We start from the raw sequence: 26,160 nt of genomic DNA on the forward strand, positions 1-26,160 counted from the left end.
CTTTTTTGCTGAGTTTTCCCCACAGTTTTAAAATCTTTGTTTTTCTATTGAAATTTCAACAATGGCAACTCCCAATTCTTTTCTTTTCTTTTTTCTTGAAGAATCTTTCCTATGACTTCTCTTCTTCCCTTTTATTTTATCTGTTTTCCCTCTAAAACAGCCAATAAAAAAGATGTAATTCAGGAGCTTAAGGGCTGGTACTCTGGATTTTTTTTTTTAATTTTATGATGTAGCCTCTACTGTTTAGTAAATCCTTTTATTTGACTTTATCTTTTTTAAGGTGTTCATGTCCTGGTAAAATTTTGGAAAAGGTAGACATTTTAGAAACTTTTATGTTGAGAGATATCTTTATTGTACTTGAATGGGTTGTTGGGAACAGAAATATAATTTAAAATAATTTTCCTTAAGAATTTTAAAAGCATTTTCTTATTATCTTACCGTTTTTAATGTTGTCTTTGAGATGAGCAATGCCATTTTGAATCAGATCTTCTGTAAATCATCTACCTGATAAGCTTTGGCAATACTCTCTCTGGTGTTGCAGATTTTGTTAGGTATCTCCTCATCCTTTGTGTTAGAGCACTGGGTTGAGTTTTCCTATCTGGAAATTTGTACTGCTAAGTTTGAGGACTCCTCACATTGTACCTTCATTAATTAAAAAAATATATATATTTATTTATTTATGCATACAGAACTGAGGTACAGGCCAGAGGAGCAGGGGTGGTGAGAGGCTTCACCAGAGATAGAATGGGGAGTAGAACAGACAGATCAACAAAGCACACTGCTGAGGGGAGCAATGGGCGGGTCAGGAGAGGTCTGCCATGCCATGTGGTCACCTTGAGGGGTAGGGATCGAACTCGTGCTGAAGTGGCTTTAGCTTCTTAGTGCAGTGCTTTAACCTGCTGCGCCACCAGGGAGGGCCTTGTACCCTTATTAATTTAACAAGCATTTTCTCAGAGCTCCATTTCTTGAATGACCATTCCTAAAGTGTTGAATGATCACCATTGACCATCTACTTAAAAAAAAGTCCTTCCTTTATTTCCACTATATATTTTTCATTTACTTTGTTATATTTCAACACTTTTAAAAATTGTATTCACTTTTAAAACTCATGTGTTAAATTGATATAAATCCTTATTCTCAGCTTGTTTCTCCCTTTTTAAAAATTGTATTTGATCTTGTTTTACCAAGGAGATATCGTTTCTCATATAGAGAAATTATAAAATCTCAATTTGTTTGAGATTTTATACTCATTGTATATTCTCTATTTCTTGGACTGCTTGCATTTCATTCACTATTTTCTTTGCTAGCTTTTCCCTTCTTATTCCCAATAATGAATTTGTATTTTCAATTGTTCTTTTTTGAAGCTACACTAAAAACTACATTTAGACTTCTGTGTATGGGAATGATGCTTTTTAGCAGTTTGTCTTCACTCTGACCTTTCAGTTTGTGGTACCACGTCCTTTTTCTGCCTTTGTGTTAAAGATTGGGCCCATTTTGGTCTCTTTCTCCAGGTGTGATTTCTTTCATTCTCCTGACTCTTTAGTAGTGGATGTGTGATCCTAAACGGATGTATAGCTGCTCTTTTTATAATGTTTCAAACAACATGCATTCATCTCATGACCTCAGCCTTGATAACATGTAGGTTTCCACTGCTTGACCTGTCCTTGTATGGTAAGTGGGCTGCCTGCTGACTTTTTTGTGACAGAGTGGGGAGAAGAACAGGCAGATTGCTATTGAGGGGAGCAGCGGGTAGACCAACAGAGGTCTGCCACGCCATGTGGGTCAGCTCCCTGGCTGGGATAGATCTTGTGCTGCAGTGGCTGTTCATAATGTGGTGCTTTAACCCATTGCGCCACCAGGGAGAGCCTGTGCATGCTCACTTTTTTTTTTTTTTTTTTTTAAGATTTATTTATTTGTGCATACAGAACTGGAGTACAGGCCAGAGACTCAGGGGCGGTGAGAGGCTTCGCCAGAGACAGAGTGGGGGAGCAGAACAGGCAAATTAATGAAGTACACTGCTGAGGGGAGCAGCGGGCGGGTCAGGAGAGGTCTGCCACACACCGTGTGGTCACCTCCGGGGCAGGCGGGGATGGAACTCATGTGAAAGTGGCTTTAGATTCTCAGTGCTGTGCTTTAATCCGCTGCGCCACCAGAGAGACCCGCCTGCTCACTTTTAATTGCAGTTTCCTACTTATATTTAGACTGTCTTTCTTCTACTCTGCCAAGTCAGCTGCCACTATTTCACCCATATATTGGCTTTATATATTATGGCTAAGAAGTATAAAAGTCTTCCATTTTTAATGATTTTTTAAAAAGATTTTTATTTATTTTGGATATAAAGAACTGCGGATTTTTATTTATTTTGGATATAAAGAACTACGGTACAGACCAAAGGTGTGTGCGTGGGGGAAGGGAGGGGATGTGAGAGAGAGGATTCGAATACCAGAAACAGAGTGGGGAGAGAAAGGCAGACTGAAATACTGCTGAGGGGAGCAGCAGGCGGATCAGGAGAGGTTTGCTACACCATGTGGGTCACCTCTCTGCACGGGGATCGAACTTGTGCCATAGTGACTGCATATAGCTTCATAGTGCTGTGCTTTAACCCATTGAGCCACCAGGGAGGGCCCAAAGTTTTCCACTTTTAGAAAATTCATAATTTTAAAGGGTGTAGATGACCCTAACTTACCCAAGTGCGTCTTTGGTGCCATTTTCAAGGGTCCTTATAAGAAAGAGGCAACGGGTGTTTTGACATAGCAAAGAAGGAGGCAATGATTGGAGTGCTGTGACTGTAAACCGGAGGGATGTCAAGAAATATGGAGTCACCAGGAAAGCGCAAGCAGATACTTCTGCAGAGTCTCTGGAGAGAGCATGGCCCTGCCAACCAGCTTTATTTTTAGCCCAGTAAATTGATTTTGAACTCTGGCCTCCAGAACTGTAAGAGAATAATTTTTTGATCTTCAAACCAACCGTTGGTACAGATTTGTTTTGGCAGCCACAAAAAATGAACATAGTTTAGAGTTTATTTTTTCTTCTTCATGATTTGTGATGATTTTTTGAAGGAAGAAAGAAGTAGAAATTTATTTATTTAACTTTCTTGAAGCTGGAGTCCTTTAATTCTTTAATTTAGGGTAGTGTTATTTCTCAAAATTTTGTCCCTGCTGTAGCAATATGCCCACTTTGAGAAGCCTCCGAGAAGCCTCCGTGCTTTCCAGATATGTATTTTCAATGGTCACTTCATTTTTTTCTCTGCTTGTTATGTAATGTCTCCTGTCAAATGCGTCTTAATCTTTCTCTCCTTTTCCTTTCTTTTGCCAGTAATCTATTAATTACCTACTTAGGGTTAGGCATTGTGATAATATTTATAAGTATTTAAACCCTAAAGCAGTTTGTCTGCCTTCCATGACATTACCACCTATTTGATATAGAAAAGGAACAAAGCAACATTTGATTAATGCAAAATATAAAACCAAAGACAGATATCAAAGTCAACAACTAAATTATGATACTACATGTTCTATGTTAGATGTAGGAGTAAGCTGGTGTGGTCTTACAGAGCATATAGTGAATAGCTCTGCTTGACAGAGACATATGATTTATTAAGTAATACTTGAGTTGGAATGAACTGGAGTCTTAGGGAGAACTACGGAGTGGGATGGTGTTTTATGGAAAGAAAATGTCTCTGCAGAAGGCACACACATGTTAAAGGGCATGGAATGCTTGTACAATGTGCCTGGGCCATAAATTAAGGGTTGGAGAACATAAGGTCATGAGATGATAAAGGAAGAAGTGAATTTATGTTAAATATTTTTGCTATGTTAAGGAGCTGACATTTTTATTCTAGAAAAGGGGGGAAATGGAGGCTTTAAGCAGGAAATTGAGATTTTTTATTAGAAAGAAAATTCTGGAAGCATTTTAACTATTCTATAGACGAAGAGAAGCTGGGGGATGAGTTAGGAGAGTCTTGTAAAAGCCGGACAATATTTGATAATGATCTGAGTCAAAGCATAGGCAAAAATAGCGAGCTACGGAAATGGAATGAAGAGAGTTCTGAAACAAAACTGGTGGCGATGGAATGTCTACCAGTAAGTGGGAGTGATAAGTGCAATGCTGGCAGTCAGAGTGCAGGTGGGCCCTGAGGAAAGGGACCCCATTGGCTCTCAGAAGAAGCAAAAATTGTGATAGCTGAATCTTAAAAGAAAGAAGGAAACAAGTCATTTGGAAAAAGAAGAGAAGCAGGAAATGAATTATGTTACCAAGGCTTTTAAACACATGATATCATTTGAGGAAAGGCAGGATGTGAGAAGCAGATTGACTACGCAATCAACTCTGTGGCTTGCAATTGCTGATGCAGAAAATCTAGTGGGATATGATGCAGCAGTCAGGGAAAACCTCCGGTTCACTTCTTCCGTCTTTCTCTCCCCCTTTTCCCTAAATATTCATTCTTGCATTTATACCAATATCTCCCAACAGTCTCTCTCTATAGAATATGTCAGGACAAACCCGACTTCATGTCCTGGGCAGAAATTTGTATAGATTTGCATTCAGTGAAAATATATCCAGCTGTTTTGTCCACTTATAACACACTGCTTATCTATTCAACACATTTCCTGCTCACTATGGCTTTCAGTGGATTCAGGCACACTAACACTTGTTTGTTAAAAAAAAAAGACAACATAACAGGGCTTCAAAGTTATCTGTGAGTACAAGTCCTGACTCATTTTGATTATTTCTTCTTGAGCTTTGTTTGCAGAAAGGAGAAGAATCAGGGAAAGAATAAATTTTGTACTGTATCATCTGTATATTATATCCCAGTGTGCTTTATCACAGAATCTCTATAACTTTTGAGTATATGCTTTAGTTAGAATAAATTTCCTTTTGTTAACAGCATCAAAGTTAATTAATATAGCTAAGAATTGGGGACAAAATGACAGATATGACAATTCCTCAACCTAAATTAAATAGCAGTTAAGATCTGCAAAACATCATTTTATTGAAGATTTTAGAACTGGAGTCACAGATCTTAATTTGCCGTTGTATTCAAAGGCTCCCCATATGCTTTTCATTGGAAGGTTAGATGTGGCCATTTGGATCTAGGCTCCAAGAGCTCAAAAAAGGTCTGTACTACCTAAGGTTTGTTCTTTAGAATTACTTGACTTTAATAACTGTGGACAACCAGTCTTGGGTATAGTCTTGCAAGTCTTTTTAAGCCGGTAATTTCAAAGTGCTAACTTGAATTTAACACCCTTCATCCTAGCAGACAAACCTCTCTAGTTTATATCTTCTGATCCATAATTTCTCCAGAACGGTCCTAAGTATCCTAATCTAAAACCATCTAGTGGTTGTACAGAAGTGAATACAGTCTTCACATGTACTGTCTTTTAGTTTTGGAAGCTTTACTTCCAAAAAAGTATTCCACCTGTTTTTGGTTAGTATCTTGGTGATCTTGGAGTATCTGTCATCTCAGAGCAGATTTATGGAATTAAGAGGGCAATAGGGACCTTGGGGTGGGGGGTTGGGGCCTGATGTTTCCATGTCCTCAATCTGTAAGTTTGTGGTGTGTTCTTTTGTATCTGCTCAGAAAGCACTAGCTCTACCCAGTGACATTTTCTGTAGTGCTAGATGGAGTCTAAACACTTGTTCTTGCTGGAGCCCTGCTATCTATATGACCCTTAAAGTAGTAGAGTGCATTATCCTAATGCTTCTAATTTCTTTCCCTTTCTTGAATTGTTACCGTATCTTTCTTTATCTGTTCCTGGTGTCCAGGCAAATCTAGCTGCCAACACCAACAATAGTGACTAGCTCAGATGGGCTCTAACTAGATCAGATGGGATCTACTAACAACAAGCGTGTATGGAGACTATACATTGTATCATGGGTGACCAAAGGCAAACGTGGTAGCAATATTCCAGGTTAGCTCTGGTCTTTCAGAAGATCCTCCACTGAGGAGATCAACACTAACCTTTGTACAGTTTCACATGGAATTAGACTTTAGCTTTAACTCACACTTTAGAAGAAACTCAACTTAGGCAATTTTCTCCAAGCCTGTGACCTTCTCATTTGCTTGCAATTTGAAAATTTCTTTATTTCCCTTAATCTGAAACAAACTCATGATTTTTAACCATTCTAATTTTCTCAGCCTACAATGCTCATCCCTCCCACTAGATAATTTTCTATAATTTTTCCTGAAAGTGACTTTTTTTTGTAATAAAGCAAGACCTGTCATAATCACTTTCATATAGACATTTCTTTTTTTTTTTTTTTTCAGGAGCCACATTTCTCCCACTTCTTAATTCCCATTTGAGCCATTTATCTCTTTTCCCAGATTTTATGACAGTGCACCTCAGTAATGTTCTGTCTTCTTTCCTTTTCTTACTACTTTTTATACTATTCTGCATATTGTACTTCCTTGTTTTCTCGATTGTTTTAATACGATCTTTAAATGATAGCATTTAGGATCCCATTCTTATAACTCATGCCATTCATAGCAACATGGGTGGAGTTAGGAGGGATTATCCTCAGCAAAATAAGCCAGAAGGAAAAAGAAAAAATAATTGGACTTTTTCACTTATAGGAGGAATGTAGGGGAAGCAAATAAGGGAATCAGGGCAATAAATAAATAATTAGCAGGCAACTATCAATCAGATATTCTAAAAGAGAAGGGGAGAAAGAGGGATCAAAACAAGGGTGGGAAGAGCACAAGAGACTACGGTGATGGTTCACAGGTGAAGTGGTGGTAGGGATTTTGCAGGGACTATACCTTAGAGGAGAAAGTATACATTGCCCAAAAATTAACAGTGATGTTATGTGTGTGTGTGCATGTAATTTAAAAATAAACAGCAAAAACTGTTGAACTGGGTGTTTTAGGCTAACCTGAACTCTTATTCCTCGGCCTGATACATTTTGCTTTTGAGTTTTGAGTTTCAGTACTTTATTCAGCTTTCACTTTTCATTAATGACTCATTTCTGTAAGTTCTCTTTGTTTTCCCTAGTCTCTTTTTTTCCTTCCTTTTTTCACTTTTTCAGCAACCTCATTCAATTCCCTGCTCACTCACTCACTTTGCTGTACACACTGCCCTTCCCATGGTACGACACTTTCTTGCTTTCTGCTGCTGTCCCAATCCTGTGGGACCCATGCAGACAGGGAGGTTTTGAGACGTGAGTTATTTTAGATTGTCTGGAAGATCTAATTAAGGGTCAGAGTAGTGGAGGCTGTGGGAGGGCATTTGTCACTGAGTGAAAGGGATGACTCTAGCCATATGCTCTCACAGCAGAAAACAAAGGCTGTGTACACATGTGAACATGATTTTACAAATACGTTAATTTTTTTTCCCTACAGACTTAAATAACAGGGTAAAGGCAGTAAAATGGATGAGAAAAAGGGAATTTTTCATTTCATAATTAAAGAAGAATCATTCCAAGTACTGGCCAACTATATTTGAGAGAGTTAAAAAAACAAAAAACAAAATCAGTCAAAATCTTCATGATGTGTAACTACTGTGGAAATGAAGTGCATGTAAGTCAGTAATGTCTGGCTCCTTTTGGTGGATGAATTACTTTTCTTAAAGAAACACAACTGATTTATATTTAGAAAGGAAATCTAAAAGGTTCAAGAGCCATGATCTAGCACACACAAATGTCAGCTGCTACCAACATTTTCATACCTGAACTTTAACTGTATTCAAGACAGTTCACAACATCAGAATCATATAGTATATGGCCTTTGTTTTATACCTTTTATTCTGTTTGTTTTCAGAATAAAATAATGGTTTATGATTTTAAATTCCACACATACAGAAGATGCTGAGAAAGGCCTCTTCATCTCTGATGGAACAGCAGAGCTGTTTGATGATTGCAAACACAATTCAAATATAATTTGAAAAATCCCTTCTTTGGACACCTTCAAAATAGAGCAAGAGAGATAAACAACAGTTTCTTTTTCTGTTGGCTGGAAAATGTGTTTCTATTCATTTCATGCCTGATTTGGCTTACTTAAAATTCATATCTCATAACTCTTTAAAACAATGACACCAAATGATTATATAATACAATATTGTGACTAGGGATGTACACTTATTCTTGATTTTGTGAACAGTTATAAACAACATTGTGTACAATGTTGATTTGTGTTATTTATGGCCTTCTTGTGTCTCTTTGACTTCCTTACAAAAGAATCTTTGACATATCCTTGATAAAATACTACTGAGGACTTTGTCTAGCACAGAGCATTTTCCCAAGTAGATAGATGACTCTCTGTAAGTACTTTTCCCCCATATGATTCATGTTAGATTCCTACACTGCATTCATATTACTGCATCAGCATTATCAAACCACAGAGAAATTAACCTGAGCACTCATATAAAAGGTCATATCCACCACTTCCAAAATCATTCCTTATCTCCTGATCTTGCATTATTTTTCATCTTAGTATTCACTAGCTCTAATATGTTGCATTTGTCTTCTTGTTTAATGTCTCTCACTATCTACTCAAATTTAACTGAATGAGAATAGAAATTCTGCTTTGTGAATGTTATTCCCAGTGTCTCAAATATTGCCTGGAATATTGTAAGTGATCAGTGAATATTTATTTAATGATAGAGATAAATAATAAGGGGAAAATGCAAGAATTTGGGTACATATAAAATAGCTTGTGCAATTTATGTGGTCAAAAACAAAGTACAACTCACTTTAAATATTAATTTTAAAATTTACGGCTACTAGGAAAAATATGCACTGTAGATTTAATGTTGCTTTAGCTTTATAACTTCTTTAAAGTCTTTTTCTTTATATTTTCAATTAAAATGCCTGTTCCTTTAAAATGATGTGCAAAACTTTATATGTATTTATATATATTTAGCATACTAAAATTTTCACATTTTATTCATATTTCCCCCTTATTGCATATTTTCAAATTTTCTTTGTGTTATGATATGGTCAATTAAAAACATGGAGTCTTGCGAGTTCACCTATATTACTATCAACTTCAAACTTGTCTTCTTATTTTTTTAAATGTGTCATTTATGTCACTAGCATGATTTTCAATGGCATTTCTAATCCTTCATTTTTTTCTTCATCCATATGCTCTTTTAGGGCATCTTTTCCGCTTTATTTTGTCTTCTTGGATTTCTTTCTTCTTGTCTTGCATTATTTGTGTCATGTCTCATGAATTCTATTTGAAATTCTGTTTCCACATATTTCAACAGAGACATACTTAGCTTTGACTCTCCATTTGGTAATGTTGTTTTCCCATCTTTATCTGTCATATTTTTGTATAGGCCACCTTTGATATTTGTTTTCTATTTACTCAACACTCTTATTAGCCTAGAGCTCGCAAAAGCAATGTATAAAACCAAGGCAACTGTATTTCCTTACCATCCACTCTTTCTAGATAAAACCCATTCCTAGTGGTTTAATTCCCTCTCTGATGTTCCAGCTGGATGACAGGCTGCTGTGCACATCTCCTGCTATAGGGTACAAGGCTCATATGGAGTCGCTCTGTGCTCATTGAAGTAAGGTATTTTCTTATATCCAAACCTTATTTATTAAAATTTTATTTATTTATTTTTGTGTAGAAGAACTGGGTGCAGGAGGTAAAAGGATTCCCCAGAGACAGAATGAGGAACAAAACAGGCAGATGTACTGAAATACACTGCTGAGGGGAGCAGCAAGCGAGACAGGAGAGGTCTGCTGTGCCATGTGGCTTAGCTACCTGGCTGGGGATCAAACTCACTGCAGATAGCTTGCTAGCCCTGAGACAACCGCTGGCACCACCAGTGAGGTCCTTCCTTGCTTTTTGGATATTAATGCCAAAATAGGAGCTAGTGCTATGAGTAGCTACTCTATGTTTGTATGTATGCATGCACATGTGTGTATATGGTGTATATGTGCACATGTATATCTTCTGATCCAATCAGCCACTCTCTGCCATCTGATTGGTGAGTCTAATCCATTTACAGTGAGGATAATTATTAATATATGAAGACTCACTACTACTATTTTGCCTTTAGTTTTCTGGTCTATTGTGCTCAGTTTTCTGATGGACTTTCTTTTATTTAGCTATGAGTGTTCGTTTCAATATTTTTTGTAGAGGAGGTCTAATGTTGCAAACTCCTTTAGCTTCTTCTTGGCTGGAAATAGTTTCCTGACTTTCAAATGAACAGGCCTAGTTTGTCTATGTATATAGACCACCTGCTGTTTTTCTTAGTCTAACATCATTAGCCTTAAAGAGATTGTCTTTACTAATTTTAGTTTTAGGACTGTGGTTAGATATATTTGTCTATGTAAGTATTTTTAAGAGAAAGTTGGACGAGTTCAATTTATAACTCAGAGTACTAATCAGATATTTTGAAAAACTAGAAATTTGATAGTAATATTTACCTAACTTTTTATTTCACTTTTTCTTCAATCCCAAAGTGACTGTTTTCTAAAGGGAAAATAACAAGATGTAAAATAGAATGTGGGAAATGTCAACAACAAATTTACAAGGATAATATTTTTTGTTATGATGTATTGCTTTGAAATAATGGCTTTATAACTTCATATCAACATATTATGTCCTATAATTTTGGATATTTTTTATTAAACTAATTTTAAACTATTTTCTTATTTATAATATATTCTAACTATCTCTAAACATACATGATAAGATTTTGGTCATAAAATTATTTGGGCTATACATGTCTTTTTCAAATTAGATGATTTTAGTAAAAATGATCTACAGAGTTTGATTAAATATCCATGACTTCTAGAGTAGCAAAACTTTAACTGATAAAATTAACCTGGAAGTTGAGTAGGGTAAAGTCAAAAAACAATTTTCAATAACATCTTGGTAGTAATACAAGATTCCATGCTTTGGCAAAGGGCACTATTTTCATAACCTATCGCTAATTTAGAAGTGCCTGGTTGTTTTAGTCAATGGGAAATAAAAAAAAATGCTTTATATACTATGAAATCACCAAAACCTTTTTAAGGGCTGGTTTTATCCATTATTTTTTGGTAGGCTTTTAATGGAGTTTTCTGCACTAAGTCCTTTGTTTTGTGCATGCTGAAATTCTATTGCAATAGAGGCTAGAGATAACCTTATAGATTCTTAGGGCTAGTTGTTAGTTTTGAATGTGAGAAACAAGAAAACAATGCTCCTTCATAACAGATGAAACAGAACATAGAATTAAACATTGGCATTTTAGAAACTTGTAAAACTAGGCATGGAAACTTGTAAAACTAGGCACCTCTTAAGCAATAATCAGAATTCCTAACTTTCTACATGTATTTTGGCTAAAAGTCCAAATTTAAAAAAAAATAATGTCTGTTTTCAATATATGAAACCGCCTCAAATTAACCATTAAAAGTCACTCTAAATGTCACTCTTTGTATTATTATTTAACTTGTAGTTTTTAATTTATTTACTGACAATCAAAGCCTCCTTATAAAGTAGAAAACCCTAATGTCTGTTCCAATGCACATCCATAACCGGTGTTAATACAATACCGTTACTACTTTATTATTACAGCTTTCATGATCATCCTATCCATCATGCAGTGTTATCTTGTTTTATTTCTCTCACCTGTATTCATTGTTGAGTTTTGTTTTATTTAAGTCAGACAGTGCTCAATTTGAAGACAATTTAATTGGCCAAGTAAAGGCTAATGAATTGGAGATGCTAAATTTAGTGTCCATGTGGAATAACGCTGTTTCTGTGTAGTACAGCTGCAGGTGATGCTTTCTAGAATCACTAAATAAATAGGGTGAGAAAATGTGGGTGTGGCATTCTGTCTTTGAGTGATGACCACTGGGGGAAGAAGGGGCAACTGTCTGATAGCATCATATAAGGCATGTGGTCCTTAATTGGATTGTAGTATACAAAAGCATTTGCTTGTGTTGAAATAAAATTCCCTGATATTTCTGTCTCATGAACTTATTGATAATGACAGTGATTCTTCCTTTTAAATATTTTCAAGGACTACGCAAACTTAATGTATGAAGTTTACACAAAAGCTATAGTTTTTAAAAATAGCATGTCTTTTGTATTTTATTAATTTTCTAGTATTTTGAACGCTCATTTCTTTGACATATGAAAGTAGGGGAGTACTTGTCTAAGAATAACTGTAGAGAACACAATGGAATTTTGATGAAAACTTCTTTTTAAAGAAATAATACTATGAAGTATAGTGACTGCATATAAACTGAAAGAGTTTAAAATAGCTATACCTACTCCCTAAAGTGGTATGATTCTGATTTCTTTAAGCAGAGAGAACTATCATCATACTACTTTAATTTACAGTTAGGCGTAATAAATGCTAGCTGCATCAGTTGTTATATATTAGTTATTTCTGTCATTTTTATCTCCCCAGCTTGAAACTTCATATTAAAAAAATGTTTACGTCCTGTTTGATCCAACATGGGAAAACATAGTTTTGAATTTCCTAATAAAAAGTATCTTCAAATTAAACTGTTCTGTAAACAGAAACTTCTGATTTCCTTTTAGTCTCTTTCATGTCTTTGACTTATTTTCCATTCAAAATATTTCTAGATTGTAGTGTCTGCTTGGTTTTGGTCATCTAAGCTGTAATAAGTAGCCTTGGGACCCCTGAAGGCACACCCCACACACTTACGCTGTGTGACCTGAGGTCACAAGTAATGGCTGCAAGCTAATTGATTGAGAAAGGCTTGTCTGGCAGGGCCTCTCTGTGCCTCCCTTTACATTCCTAAGTTCTGTGAAAGAGGCACTAGCTGCTCAGCCCAGGGAGAAAGGAAAAAAGGAGGAAGTTTCTCTGCGTTTTGATTACACTTTGAATTCCCTTGTAGTCAGCTTACTTCTCTCCACCCACTTCTTACAAGAACTTAACTTGAAGGTGAACAACTTAAAGCCTGGTCTCAGAGAGGTGTCCGAAAAGTGATTTGAGTATTTATTGAACCGAAAGGACAAATTACTTACTTCAGGCGGCGGGAAGCATATGGCAATTATATTAGAACTTCAGCAAAGTGCACAGCCGCTTAATACAGAAGCTGGAACTCTGAGAGGCAAATGAGCCAGCTCGGTGGAAGGGGCCTCTGGGTGGCAGCTCTGGGCTGTTGGGTGTTGGACAACTCTAGGCAAAACTGAAATGGAACGGGGGCAGAAAATAGCACACTTTTACGCTACGCAACCGTTGCTTTCGCCTGGTGAGTGCAGATTTAAGATATTATTTTAAGTGTACTTTCTGTGTTGTAAAGCAAGTAAAGAAATCTGTTGTACTTTGAGAGAAACTATAGCCAGAGCATTTTTTTAATGAATTCTTAGGTGATTTGCTTTTGTTTCTGCTTGATTTCACATTAAACTTGGCAATGCTAACAGAGAAATACAATATTTGTCTTGTCTTGTGAGTCCCGAGTCCTTTTTCTTAAGATGGTCCTTTTGTTTAAATCATGCTTCTCTTCAACCTGAATAAATATTGTTTTAGGCAAATCATGTGTGGAATAGATAATGAGGAGCAACCCGTGTGACAGAATATATGTAAACATTTCATTTACTTCAACTTTGTATCACTTCTCCATGGCTTTTGTTTGTCACCTTATTTCAGGAATATGTGGCACTTATATTTATCCCAAGCACTTATATGAAAAGAGCTTTGTGTGAGAATTCCTGTGAGTTAAAAAGGGTCAGGGCCGTGGCGTCTTATCTGACTGCTAGGAAGACTCACTAGGTTGTTCTCTTATTTTTATCCTGAAGTAAGAGAAAAAGAGCATTTTAACATATTAAAAAAGTGTTTTGCTTCCAGCCTTTGTCTTCTTACAGTTTAGGTGTGTTATTCCTGGCAAAGGACTGTTTAAACTTCTTTTGAAACATAGCTTGCAAACTTCTTTTGTTTCTTTTTGTCTTGTTTGCTCACATTTGACTGTAGAAACTTTGCACAGTGTTTTTTTTTAAATTATCTTGAAACAATGTAGAGTGGTTTTATTTCAGTGCAACAGCCTTGGAAGTTAGTAGGCTTACTGTTCTGGAAAAGAAATTCCTCAAAATGTAAATTGTGCTTAATTCCTAGTCAAAATTTGCAATCCTGTTTTAAAATGTGCTTGTTTTAGGAAAAAATTTGAATCTACTGGGATCTCCCTCGATGTGTTATGGAAGACATTTTTTGCACAAATTGCATATTTTATATTGCATTTTGATAAGTGGCAAGGTTTTAGGGATGCCAAATCACTTTGTTTAAAAACCAGTTTTATTAACAAGGTGACTGAGTTCGATGGTATCAAATGAATGGAGTGAAAAATGTATCTACTACAATGCTCATTTGATGAAATAAAAAGATCTAGGGTGATAATTGTTTCTCATGAAAACTTTTAAAAGAGCACGTCTGTGATACAAAATTAAAAATAAAATTCACTAAAGTAAGCTCCTTAGGTTTTGTAATTTATAGCTCCTGTTTGTTTAAATAAATTAATAAAATGAAAAAATATGTTAGAGTAATTGTGAAAGCTGTAAAACTTTACAATAAAGGAAGAAAGCTTTTGAGGAGGAATGAATGTGTTTTTGCTTATCAAGCAACTTTGAAGCATTACTTAGCTCTCTTTTTCCAAAGATTTATGGAAAACTAATGACTTTTGCAGAATTGAGTAAAATCTTGACTTTGATGTAAAAATCAAGTAAAATAAAAGTTTCATTATTTTCAAGCTATTCCCATCATTTGATACAAACTCCTTTTAACAATTGCAAAATGTGACTGACAAGTCCTTTTCTAAGAGAACGAGTTCATTATGTTAGTCACCTGTTACATTCATTCTTTTTTTTTTTTTGTCTATACACAATCCTTAGCTATTTACTAGTGCTGCAGGAAAGCGAAAACCTCTTTTTGTTTGAGAGAAAAATGTCAGTTTCATCAGCGTAAACTCTTAGTTGTTTTAAAAAATATATGCTCATCAAAAACCACCAAGTGTTTGATGATCTTGATATGAACAGTTAAGAAGGAAGATACAAATTATGTATTTTTTTTAAAAAAATTATGTATTAAAGAGTAAAATGAACGTGTGACTGAGAATGTATGAAAGGCCAGTCACTTTAAAACGTCTAACCTCGGAGTCCACATTTTTAAAAAAGTTTACCTCTTTTATTGTTTTTCTAAACCGTTCCAAAGATCAAAAGTTAAAGGGAACTTCATTATTTTCCTGATGTTCTAAAGTCAAACCACAACTCAGGAAGTTACTATGTACTAGGGAGGGGATACTGAAGGCCTTCCCTCTAATGGGAGAACATAAATTCTGACAAACAAAAGGCTTCGTTTTCTGGATATTTAGTCTTAAACTACTTATGTTCATTTCATATTTACTTTTTACTTGGTAGTTGAGGAGAAATTTATTTTAGCCATTTTCTTTCATAATGCTAATGTTCCACAGAAATTTACATTGTGTATTTAACAGTAAAAATGAAAATGTTCATCAATGAATATATCCTCTTTTATAGATTTATAATCAAACATGCTCGCTGTTCCTTGTCCTTACCCTGTATTGGTACATTATGCCAGAGGGGAGTGAGGTGTGTGGATGAGTGTGTGTGTGTGTGTGTGTGTGTGGTGTTTGCATTTGCACTTACAAACTTACAAAAGAGTGTGACAACGAGTGACCCGACATATGCTAAGGTTATAGCACTCTGACTTACTTCCTTAATTCTCATGGTCACTAGACTTGAGGATTTTTCTGTACCTTTGTAACAGTAGACATCTGGTGAGTGGATTTATGCCCTTCCTGTTGAGGATGAAAATCACATTTTTGTTTCAATTACATTCATCAATTTGTTTTTTAGGCCTGACTTACTCCTTCAAAATATAGAGCAGAATCTGTATGAGCTGATTCTATTGTCTCTGACAAATTATAGGTTTCCTTGAGAGTGGCAGTCTGGTTTTTATTATTCTTTTTGCAGGGAAGAGCATAGTGGTTGTCCATCTCTAGACACTTTGATCTGAGGGCTCACATCTTTTTTAAATTACAGAAAAGTCCAGACTTTTCAAATATTGCCTTTTTTTTTCTTACTGTTACCTCTGATCTCTTTTTCCTAACACTTGTATCTTGAAGCCTAAGTATATCATCCATATTTCTTAAATTCTCTTTCACACTTTTATATATCTTCTGTGCAGTATTTTTTTGGGAATTACTACTCAGATGAACTTTCCAATTTGTTAATTCTTGTTTTGACTGTGTCCATTTAGAATTTTTTTAACTATATATTTTTATGAGTATTCTAATGCTTACTCTTGTGATAGCCACTTTTATTGTTTCATCATTTTCTTATAAGTTGTGTTTACCATTATTTCTTTGTATCTTCAAGGATACTAATATTTACTTTGAAATTCTGAAATTGTTGATTGTTTTCATGTCATCAGGAATGACTTCACTGACTATTAAAAATTTTCCTGGTGACATTTTTGCTTAATTTCCCATGTCATGAGAATTTTGGTTTTAAGGTTCATCTCGAGTGAGAAGGATTAAAAAAAAAAAAAATCTCTCTCTCTTTACGAGCAGACCCCAGGTCTGTAGTCATCTAGTTGGCTTTGCACTTCCCTGTGCTCAACTCAGAATCTATGATAGGGGAGTCGCAGAGACTAGTAACCAAGTCAAATAACCATTTCACCCTTGCTGCCTCTGGCCTGCCTGTGTGAGAGGGTCTATGCAAACCTTATTTCAGGGTGGTAGTCAGTTATTTAGCTTCCTGTCATCTTTCCCTCAGGTTTCAATCTGTAAACTGATTTTCACTCCCTGGGTGGTGATCATGACACTTCAGGAACTTGCAGATGTAGAGCTTTGTTTTCCTCCCATTCCAGAAACCAGATATGCACTGCAGGGTCACTTTTTGTTTCTATTCTTCTATCTCTGGTCTCCAGCAGTTTATTTTGCTTTGATGTCATCTTTATTATCTTCTTAATATTTTTATCTATTAGTGTTTGTAGTTGGAGGCAAAGGCCAGGGGCTCAAGCCATGTTCTTCCAATGTCATCTTGACAAGTTTCTCCTAACCATGGGCTTTGGAATCAGAAAATATGGCTTCAAATCTTGATTTACTTGTGTTACCTTAGTTAAAGTTTTTAATATCTTAAATATCTCCATCATAACATGGAAAACATTGATAGTAACACCCATTTTGTAAGGTTGTTTCCAGCATTGGATGACATAATGTTTGGATTATAATTATCCCTGGCCATGACCGTATAAAATGGCTCACTATAAAAGGAAGAAAATCAACTAAATCCAAAACAAAACAAATGCTATCAATTATGTAATAGGTAGTTAAAAGTATAAAATAGGTTTGTCCCTTGTTTTTAAATGTATACATTGTTGCTCTTGAGGTCAAAAGCAAATCAAATCGCTAAAAATGAATGACAGTTGCATTGTTTTCATATCTAATGAGTACTAAGTGTTCTGTTACACCATTCACATACCATAGCAGGTACAAATAATTATATATCAGAGAATTTAGAGTATAATAGGTAACACTATTGAGAGCCTTTATTGATATAGCTATTTTAAATTTAGGCAGCTTAAGTAGAGTAAGAGAATGCAATAAATGAGAGGCCTCACAGTATGTTTAGGCCTTGAATATATGTTGCAATTGAACACAATGATGGATCTCTTGGAATAGTGAAACACTGAAAAAGTGGAAGGGACTCTTTTCTAAAGGTGTGGGAAGGCCCTGTTTTGTAGCTTAGTCACTAATATGTAATATTTGTATCTTTTAAATATTAATATATTTTGCAAACATCTGTTTGTCTAGAATTCAAATTTACAGCATCTGCACAGAGCATGTGTGGCAATAAGTTTCTAAAAATCAAAAGGTTTTAAAAGAGCATGAAGAAAGATGAGGATGAAGATGAAGAAGCTACAGCAGCTTGCTTGGAATTAATCCTATATGACAATGGAGAAAATAGAAACAAGTTTCTAAGATGGTGTTGCCAACATGCCCCCAACATTTATGAAATAAACGTTTTATTTTCCTTTCTTACCATGGTTTCTATCCGCCATGTTAGCCTCCCACTTTCATTTCTATTTGTGGGATATCTTCTGCTCATCTTCAAATATTCATGTGCTTCAGAGCTCCTCCCTCAGCAGCTTTTTCTTCTCCCTGTTAATCTCACCCCTCACCATGACTTTAGATACCACTACTGGATATTCTCCAGCTATGTCTCTCTCCTACACTTTAAACCAGTCTTTCCAACTTAGTCGCAATTAGTCCATATTCAACATGTCCAAATCTGAGCCATTCTCTTATTGCCAGAAACATCTTCAGTCCCCACCTGTCTTCTGCCTGGTTTCCCAAAACATCTCCAGGACATGAACACTTTTTCTTGTACTCTTTCATCACCCATTTAAACTTTATGAAATGATACTTGTATTTCTAAGTATTTCTATTCCCACTCATACCTTAAAGTCACATAGACAAAGTTCTTACCACTTGCGTGGTGGTTGAAAAACACTCCAGAGTTACAGCAATCAAGGTAAAGCGGGTATATAAGTATGTAAAAGGTGGCTTGGGTTGAAGATTGCTTCTATAGCCATTTACTCTAGAATGCAGGTCACCTCATGGAAGCCTTTGTGCATTGTTGGCTCGCAAGCACCTGCAGACAGAGAGAGACAGGTTTCAGCAGTGAACACCCTCAATGGGTAAAGGCAGTGTGAGAGCTAAGCGTTAATGGATTGAGTACCAAGAACATCATCACTGTACACTAAGGGCCAATGGGGTTGCTTAGTAGTGTCTGCCACTCCCAGGGGGGTTGCCGGGTATCACTGGATGCCCTTTTGTGCACTTGTAAAGGATTTTTCATAGACTGTATCATCTGTGGAATCTCTGTGTTGTAAGATTTATGTAATCTTAATAGTCGCCAAAGACTCTCCTAAATAGTGATGCCATTCTTTATAGTTTCTGTATGTATTTCTGCTCCCATCATTTGTTATTCTGCTCCCTATGTCACTTTTAATCCAGCCTTTATTATTGTTGCCCTCTTTTTTAATGTTTACATCATGACAGATAGTGGCTCGGAAAAAAGGAAAAATGTGGACAGTGTATGCAATAAAAGGAAAATAGAGCATATTTGTTGATATTTGTGGAGTAGAGATAGACCTATTTTGTAGCTTATCAAGTAAAATAGTAAGTGAACATTTTTAATTTACATTTTTAAATTCCTGATGAATCCAGAAAGGTCTCTAATGAATATTTGCAGCGAGATAAGTAGTAGACTCTTAAGCAATACAAATAATAGAATATGTTACTTTTTAAATGTGAATACATATTTATTAACCATTCAAGAGTGCTCTTCAGTTAATTGCTTCCTTTTACCTTTGCCAATTTATTTTTAGGTTGTTTATCTTTTTCTTACGGACATTCTGGCATTCATTATTATTGTTTTCCATCCTCCACCTCCTCCTTCCTCCCCACAAAAGGTCCCTTCACAGATTCTGTGAAGCAAAGAAAGCATAGATTTGTATACTTCCTATTTATATTTGGCATTATATACCCTGGTTTTGTCATGTGATGTTCTATAGAGTTATTTCAGTGTATGTAAGGATCTGTGCTGCAGACCTCGAGGATAAAAACACAAACATGATACATTGCCTATCCACTGGAAATCTAGTCTCACAGACAGTATGGAAAGATCGTTACCTACAAGGAAATTCAGAGGTTATTTGCTTTTCCAACTGAAAAATTAATATTCTTCATAACAGCCGTGAGTCATGCATCACAAAATACACTTCTCCCTACACCACATGTTTCTTTATCCAGATCCTAAGTTTTCCAGAGCCAAGAGAAATTTAGCAAATTTGTAATTCAAGCAAATGTTAAGGATCGATGGTGTATCAGGCACGGTGACAGCTACTATTACACAGATCGTCCCTAATTTTATGACAGATAGTGACTCAAAGTTAAAGAAAAATAAGGAAAACATGGGCAGTATATTGCAATAAAAGGAAAGTAGAGCGCATTTATAGACTCTTGAGGAGTGGAGCTAGATCAGGGAAGGCGGGGAAACTTCCAGGGATAGGAAAGAATATACGATATTATTGAACTCAGGGTGTGTAACTTTATGTAACTACACACAGTTTAAATTTGGTGGAGCTAATACACAGAGTTGGGGTACTGAGTTATAAGAGGGTGATCCTCAGGAAAAGGGGAGATTTCAGTTTTTAGCCTCACTCAGTAGAGCATGGAGTTGAGCAGGGAGGAAGAGACACTGGAGAGGAGACTGTCAGGGAAGGAAGGGAGATGGATGGAGATGGATGTCTTTCTGTGGAGCAGAAAGACACGTGAAGAAGTTGCACTTGCTTCTTGGTCCTGGAGTAGGTGACACAGATGTGGGTGACAAACTTGTGGGGAGGTTGACAGTGGCAGCTGTTATCTTTATCTTGATTTTAATTTTGCACTTTTCCTCCCAGACTTTCTGGCCATTTCTAACACCTACCCATAATGGGTCCCCACCCAAAGGTGCTTTAGACTATGGTAGGCTTTTGGACCTTGCTTTGGCCAGCCCTGTTTGGCTGGACATTTACTCATGATGGGACAAGTAACTTTGGGTCCTTGATTTAGAAACTATATTCTTTGTGTTTTCTTTGTTGTGCACAAATTGTATTAAAGCTCTTTTCCATTAAAGGTGATATGTACTTTGTCTTGATGCAGCAGATGGCAGGACCTATCTAAAGCAGATGGCAGGACCTATTTAGAACAGGCAGGTTTGAGAGTGCTGGATACCCCTCTCCTGGCCTGCAACAGTAACAAAGAAGGAGATGGAGACATCAGTACTGATTGACTCCTGAGAGTCTTACTGATAAGTCCAGCAAAGGACACTATAGGTCATTTGTTTTTTTTAAAGATTTTTTTTTTTCCATACAGAACTGGGGTATAGGCCAGAAGTGCAGGGGTGGTGAGAGGAATCACCAGAGACAGAGTGGGGAGCAGAACAGGCAGATCAACGAAGCACACTGCTGAGGGGAGCAGCGTGCAGGTCAGCAGAGGTCTGCCACGCCATGTTGTCACCTCCCGGGGTAGGGTTTGAACTCTTGCTGAAGTGGCTTTAGCTTCTTAGTGCAGTGCTTTAACCTGCTGCTCCATCAGGGAGGGCCTCACTATAGTTCACTGAAAGGGTTCCATAAGGCTCTAGATAGTAAGGTATTGTCTTTATCTAGATAGAAAAATATTCTGAGATATGCTGATCTTTTCAACCGCAGCATTGGTGTTATTTGTCAAGAAAATTCTTCATCTTGGCCACCATAGTTACTTTGAAGGTTCTAAAATAGATTTAAAATTGTAAACTGTTGATGTTTTAGTTGTATTTAGATTTATATAGATGACTATTTTGTAGCAATACAATGCATATATACAAAAATACATATCATTAAGTTCTCAATTTGTCATCGGTTAAAATGTGTAAGAATCAGTAGATTGCATTAAAAACAGTTATTGGGTATTCAGTCTTTAAAAAATGGAAAGAAATCCTTTCATTTGTGACAATATGGATGAACCTTGAGGGTATTATACTCAATGAAATAAGTCAGATAGAAAGACCAAAATTGTGTTATCTTACTTGTGTGTGTCTCTTAGGCAACCAATTCATAGAGATAGAGAGCACATTCAATTGCCAGAGGTGAAGGTATGAAAGATGGGTGAAGGTGTTCAAAAGGCACACATTTGCAGTTATAAGATAAGTTCTGGGAAGTAAAATCCAGCAACTACAATTAACAAAACTGAATTTAAAAGTTGATAAGCGAATGAATTTTAAAAGTTGTGCTCACAAGAAAAATCATCATAGCCACTTAAGTTGATAGATCTTAACTATTCTGATTACACATGTCATTATATTGTATACCCTCTTGAACTTATACAGTGGTCTTTGACAATTATAGCTTAAGAAGACTGGAGGACAAACGAATAATAGTTGAATAGAAAGGAAAACGGAAAATCAGTACTTAAGGAGCAGCTAAGGGATGAGAAGGTGTTCAAAAGGAGAAATAATATGTTCAGAAAAAAGGCAGAATCAAAGAAATCAAGTGTGTTAAGGGCTTAGTAATTGTAAGAAAAGTTTCCAAAATTAAGTTCCTTGAATAAAATGGCAGTTTATTTCTCTCATATTGCAAGTCTACCTATTTATGCTTAGAGGGTCATTTTAATCCTCAAGTTCATCGAGAAACTCTGGTTAATTCTACCTTGTTGCCACAGCTGGGTTGTAGGCAAAACTGAGCTCACACAGAAGAAAAGAACCAAAGTTCAGGGACAGCAGTTCCTTAAGCTGAAGACAGCTTTCATATCATATACAGTATTTCTTCTCCATTCTACTCCTCTAAAATTCAGTCCCCAAACCACAATGACCTAGAGAAGCTGAAAAGTGTGGTTTCTACCTGCAAGGACATCTGACTAGAAAAAATGGGGGACCAAACTTTGGAGGAACAACCAACAGCTGTCAAACCAACTTTTTGGGCTAAGAAATACCTAGTTTATGTGTCCATTTAAGCTACTTATTACACATATGCTGTATTGGGCCATTGGTTCAGGTAGTAAGGATAAAGACATTTCAAAATTATCTTCTACCAAGTATTTTATATTCTAGAAAAGAGAAATGGGTACTAAAAAGCTAACCAAAACATATATGATATAATTTAGGAATTAACATATATAATACTTGTACTATGAAGAAAAATGAAGTAAAAAGGTAGCAGTGCTTTTTTTAGATAGACTAGTCAGAAAATACCTGTTATGTTAAAAGTTGGAAAGAGTTCTTTGCAAAACAAAATATTAAAATCTCCCTCTTTGGAGAAGAATTGGCAGGTGCAGTGGAAGTCTAAGTTGGTTGAAATTGAATAAGGGCAGTTGCTAATGACACAGTCAAAGGTAAAATAATCCTTTTAATGAATTTGGAGAGAAAATTGACTATGATTATAGCTTAAAGAGGAAATGCGTGCAGAACTAGGGTGACTGAGTGTGTTAGTGCTAGAAGACAGAGATCATAGATGGGGATGAATTGTTCAGATAGGCTGACCTCTTTTTCTACTACGTTAGAAAACCTGAGTGTGAAGCTGTGTGAACTGTCAGGTTCTTTTAATTAACTGCTATCACATTGCTTTATGATAGTATATGATTCAGAAATGCAGGACCACACCTATTCAGGTCTCTGTTACCACAGCACACCCACCACCCAGGCACCCATAGTCCTCCACCACAGTCCATTGTGCTCTCTCCACACTCAGCTCTCTCCTCTCCTTCACCCTGATTGGTAGCCTCAATCCTAAAGTCAGATTTCTAGAGTTTGCTTGGGTTGGTTTTCATCTGACCCTTTGTTTCTCTGTATTCTACATATGTATGAAACCATCAACTCTTCTGAGAATTAGGATATATGAAATCCTTGTGTGAATCCTCCAGCAAATCTGAGAAGCACATATCAAGGAAGGATTTAGGATTAAATCTATAATCTCTGTTTTGCTTTTTTCTGGGTGGAGTAGGGGAAGGGCGTATATACAATAAGTAAGAGAAAGTGTTAAAGAGAAGGGCTTAGTAACTGTCTATTTATCTGTCTGTCTATCAAACATAATATCTATTCTATGTAGCAGAAGAAATAGACCTTCAGCAGAAAATTGACACATACCCAGTTCTAGATTATGCCTGAGTTTGTGACGTGTTGAGAAATGAGTTTCAGATTACATGCTTCAGGAAAGATAGTTGTTTATCAATTTAATATTTCAAATGCCAAATTTTAAATTTGGTTGACATCTTGGTTTTATGACAATTCATAAATCCATTTTATAATCTGTTGTTTGTTTTTTCTTTAACATCTCATAATGTCTAGTGCACCTATTATGTATTAATTTCAGGTAGTAAATAGAATGTAGAAATTAATGGGGAAACATAATTTCTAAGCTATTTATAGATATAATTATTTATCTAAGCTATTTATAGATATAATTCTTTTAGCATTATGTTCTTTCTTATATTCAATATACATATACATGTTATATTATTGAGAAATCAGTTCTTGCATTAATGTATTTTTCTTGACAACTTGATTCTTTTTTCTTTTTGCATTTTTTGGTCTTCTTAGTCTGGATATTTGCAAATCCCTAAATTCGTCTCCACTGAGGGTGTTTTGTTTTTAATCAAGAAAGACATGGACTACACAGAAACCATGGGCAGTGTTACCAGGATTTTTTACCTTTTGACAGTATTATCTTGACATCATGACATTTTCTATACTTTCAATCATTTTCATTTTCATTTTCCATGACATTATTCATGGCTTCTGTTAATTTCCTGATTTTTGATTACCCCAAGATGTATTTCATTTAGACCTTTTGAGGCATTATTGCTGTTTACTTTTTCACAAGGAAATCTATTCTCCCCAGTATTTATTTGTTTCTGGAATATTGTTATCTATTATTTGTTCATTTATCTTTTCTCCAAGGGCACAAAAGTATTTTTATGATTTTCTTCTGGACTTTCAGTTGTTTGTCTTCTTTACTCTTCTTTCTGCATTCACATCTCATAATTTCTTACTTTGAAGTGAAATTCCTCTTTGTCTTTAGATCTCTGCACAAGTTTCCTCTCATTATTCTACTTGTATTGCTGTTTTTTTTCTTTTGAGATTCTTCTGTCATCATCCCTTGTTGATAAGGGTTTCCCCTTGGCAAAATTTTACTTCAGTTTCTTTAAAACATCTTCCAATGAAGAAGTGGTAAACATTTCTATCTAGAAGATAAAAAGTAGTGTTGTTTGACATTAGCCTTTTTTGTGTTAAATTTCTATATCTACTGATAATTGGCTTATTGTTCTCATCTCAGTCAATATTTTCTCGCCAGTCAGATGCAAATTAGTAAGATAGATTTTACATGTTCTTGAAGGCAGGATATCACAACACAATGTAGGAAGAATTTTACGAACAATATTCATTTGTACCATTTACATACTAGAAATTGCATGGGAGAAATGTCACAGACATATGGCTCAAATCAGCTAGTTTAGAGCACATTTTGAAGTCTTTCCTCCTGTGGATAGAAAAAATGATCAGTGCTGACTGTTATTAATGTTTTAATCACCATTACACATATAGCACATCAATTTAATTATTCATTAAATGATTATAAATGATGGGTAATATAAATTTAGAAAAGCAACACTGATGCTTGACACACATACACATACATATGTATGTGTGTATATATATGTATATTTTGTGTATGTGTGTATATATATGTATATTTGATAGATACATACAACATTATAGGGAGTTACATTTTATCTATATAAGTTACTGAAATACTTGAAATTTGATCAAGATGATATGAATCCAAGATTTGAAATTTTCAAATAATCTCATTAAGGAGGAACAAGAATGTATAGTTCTTGGAATGCTTATCTTAAATACCAACTATTAATGAAATTTGTAATTTCAAAAAAAATACTAATCTTTTAGAAAAACCTGGGGTTATCTTGTTTCATGCTTTTAAAGCAAAGTGGTTCAATGTTCTAAATGGAAATACTTTGCATTCTCTAGATTTAAAGCATCTAATCTTCACTTTACTTGCTGGACATTTGGATACAAAGACAACTTCCTACTTGTTTCAGGAAGTTCTAAATTAGTTTACTTCCTTTTGCAGAAAGTGTGACTATTATTTATAATGAAATTAATTGTCATTTCTTTTTAATTTATTTTAAATTATAAATAATGACCTAGATTAATTTCTTTGGGAGTAGCCTAAATATTTTAATTTAAGAAGAGGAATGTTACATGCTTTTTATGAAAATCTGAGAACAGATTGATCACGTCTCTGATCTCTTTCCAGCCATTCTGGCATTTACTTTGGGATTTACAGAGTAACATCTTGCACAATTCCTGCTCACTAGTAGCTGATGGCATTGTGGAGGGTTAATGAACAGTATTTCTTTAACTGACTTTAGAAAAAAGGGAGACTATAAAGACTCCTCTGACAGAAGTACAAAGCAAGATGAAAACAAAGTAAGATAAAAATATCTTGATTGAGGGGAAGGATTGGACTGAGTTAAATTAGCTGATTGGATGGATTCAGACAGTGAGAAGATCTGGAAACTTCCTGCAGACGTAGCAAATTCCATCCCAGTGGGGATAGTTTCAGCATTGGAGGAAAGATGACATGTCTGTACCAGTCAAGGAATTCCAGCGAAACTATCTAAAAGCAAAGCCTTTATGGC

This window comes from Condylura cristata, unplaced genomic scaffold, assembly GCF_000260355.1.
Source record: "Condylura cristata isolate star-nosed mole 26May11 unplaced genomic scaffold, ConCri1.0 scaffold00003, whole genome shotgun sequence".
NCBI classification, from domain to species: Eukaryota; Metazoa; Chordata; class Mammalia; order Eulipotyphla; family Talpidae; genus Condylura; species Condylura cristata.